We start from the raw sequence: 2,987 nt of genomic DNA, 5'->3' as shown, positions 1-2,987 counted from the left end.
AGGACCCTACAGAACACTGGAAGTTTCTCTGTGGCTCACGTGGTAAGATGAAGCGCTGGGGGACAGCGCCCAGGCCCAGAGTTCAAGCCCCATGACCAATACCTTGCCTGCTTGCACCTTACTCTGTAGCTCTAGGCAGAGTACTTTCCAGTGGGCCTCTGAGGGTCTCCTAATGTCTAGGTGTCCTACAATTCTTGGTAGCAGCCTTTTTGGGGGCCATTACCTACACAACAGGCCACAGTAACAGAGAAGTATCAAGCCTTGGAGCATGAAGATCATCAGAATGGCATCTGTCATGGGTGCAATGTGGATAGGAGTAGTAAATCACTGTGTCAGACCACGGTTTGGAGCCAGGGGGGCAGGAGCATAAGATGTTACAACCGATAATGCCCAGTTACACGAGTATCACAAGAGAGCAAATTTGTCAGTCAGACTTGGGCAGGTGTTGAGTTGGGCTCATGAAAGTTTAGTAGGCTCAGGAATCCACAGCCAACTGGCTGCTGCTTGTAGCAGTAGCTATCCCAGGAGTCTGAGGGCTCGGTGCCCTGCTTTCCTCTCCAGTGCTTGGGGAAAGGGGGTAGATGAAGGTCTGCAATCATGAGCCGACTACCAAGGAGCAACCTTAGTGTATCTCCCTTGATCCAATAGCCCCATGTTGAGATCGAGGTGCAGATACCGTGGAACTTACTGCCATGGCCCAAACCCCTCAGCCCAAGAAGGACTTAGGGAGAAACAACATGATCTGGCTTGAGAGTTTACTGTGACTCTGACTCAGGACTGCTCCACAGTTGTAGCTCAGCTCATCCAGGTCAAAACTATTGCCCCAGAACATTGAGGTACTGGCTATACCAGTCTCTAATCCCCCAGTTCCCTGGCCCTTGAATCTAAAGTATATGCCTCTGTATTCTGGGCATCCGGAAATGTCTAGAAGGACCTGAGAGGCCCAGCTGGGGCCAGAAGATAGATTTGCCTACGATAAGGTATATTGACATTTCCTAGACATCAAACAATACATCAAAGCCTTGACTTCACCTCTCATGTAGCCCCAGATTGTTTGGGGAGCCTTCAGTTAGCTATCAAGGTGGAGTTGGCAAGATCCACTGGCAACCACCCTTCTCCCACACCACTACCAGCCTGCTGAGAGTTGAACATGCAGCCAGGGGTCCAGCTGAGAAAAGGACAGGACACAGCATGACTGACCCTGACCCCCCAGAGGCAGGAAAGAACATATGCCAGCTGGCCCTGAGGACCCAGAATCCCCTGGATGAGGACAAAGATATGGACAGCCAGACTTGGGTCCCAAGGAAAAGCTGGAAAATGCAGGTCTCTGGCAATTTAGGACTCATTGTAGACCATGATAGGGGACTAAAGACAAGGTTGTTATTAAGGAAGGACACCATCCAAGGTCATGAAGAGGCAGACAAGCACCCAGGAAGTGGGCAGAGAATGATGAGGGAAAAATACACACACACACACACACACACACACACACACACACATGGGTAGCCAAAGGCCTCAGCAGTCCCTGAGCAACTGAACATCACAACCTCCGAGAAGATGGCACTAGCATCCCCAGATTGAATGTTGAAAATCTCTGAGCCTCTCACACATCTGGAATGGCTCATAAAACAACATGGCATTTCCTACTGTACACACCGCTATGAAGAAAACTCAGCCACATTATTTTTGGTCGTCTGTCATGGGGTTTGAACTTTGGGCCTGCGTGCCATCCCTCAGCTCTACACCTGAAGTTGTCCACTCTACCACTGGAGCCATAGGACCACTTCCAGTTTTCTGGTGCTTCACTTGAGTTAAAGTCTCACAGACTTTCCTACCCAAGCTGGCTTTGAACCGTGATCCTCAGATCTCAGCCTCCTGAGTATCTAGAATGACAGTTGTGAGACTCTGGCAGTGCCTGGTTTCAGCCACGTTCTTACAACCAGGGGAAATCCAACTTGTCAGGCCATAAAGCACATGCAACCCTTCACTTTCAGACTTTGACACCAGTACGCAAAGCCATTCTTCCTTGGTTTGAGAGAATATAATCGACACTACCCTCCAACCCTGCTCTCATTTGTCCACTACCTGCCTACGATAGGCCACAACTTTTGGAGTTCTTGGTAAGACAACTTCCAGCCTGCTATAACTTCACACTCGGGCAAACTTGGGGAGTTCGTAGAAATGGCTGTACACTGAGGCCAGAACCTGGTGTCCCAACCACAGCAACCCCACTCCTTCACCATCTCTGGCAAGCAAGGGGTGTGTTTCTTACTTGTTTTTTTTTTTTTGGATGAGGAGATTGAACTTAGGGCTTGGGTACTGTCCCTGATGATGAATTTTGCTGAAAGCCAGTGCTCTTCCACTTGAGCCATGGTACCACTTCCTGTTGGAGACTGGAGATGAGACTCTCATTGGACTTTACTTCTTGTGCTGGGAAACGAGACCCTCTGGATCTCAGCCTCCCATGTAGCCAGGATGACAGGCGTGAGCCATCAGCGCATGGCTTATGGTGTCTCATTCTTTACAATTTCCAACCAGTCCTTCTCTAGACACTACCACCTAGACCCTCCTCTACCTCCCTCAGAGACAGCAAAAGGAGGCTCAGAATCTGGGGAGGGCCATGGGCATTAAAGGGCCCCCTTCACATCACTACCCATTTCTAAGCTCCCATCCACATCCTCTGGGTGGCCTGGTTGTCTGGATCCACTAGGACTTCTTAGGCCTGCCCTTTATCTCCCCGCCTCACCAACCGATACCTGAGAATTTCTGGGGCCAGCTGCTCCATGTCCCATTGGAAGACATTGGGAGGGTTGCTGATAATGGGGATCAGGGGTGCCCAGGGTAGAAAGAGTGTCCAGATCCCCTCTGTCAAAGAAGGAGACACAAAGCATGGATGGATCTACTAAGTGCTACAGGGCACACCATCCACCTGTCACCCAGGTCCCTTGGAGGGAAGTTTTATGTTGACAGTTCTGGGGCTTGAACTC

The sequence above is a fragment of the Dipodomys spectabilis genome, unplaced genomic scaffold (genome assembly GCF_019054845.1).
Source record: "Dipodomys spectabilis isolate Male_0828 unplaced genomic scaffold, ASM1905484v1 ptg000616l, whole genome shotgun sequence".
Classification (NCBI taxonomy): domain Eukaryota; kingdom Metazoa; phylum Chordata; class Mammalia; order Rodentia; family Heteromyidae; genus Dipodomys; species Dipodomys spectabilis.
Note: the sequence above shows the minus strand (reverse complement) of the source record.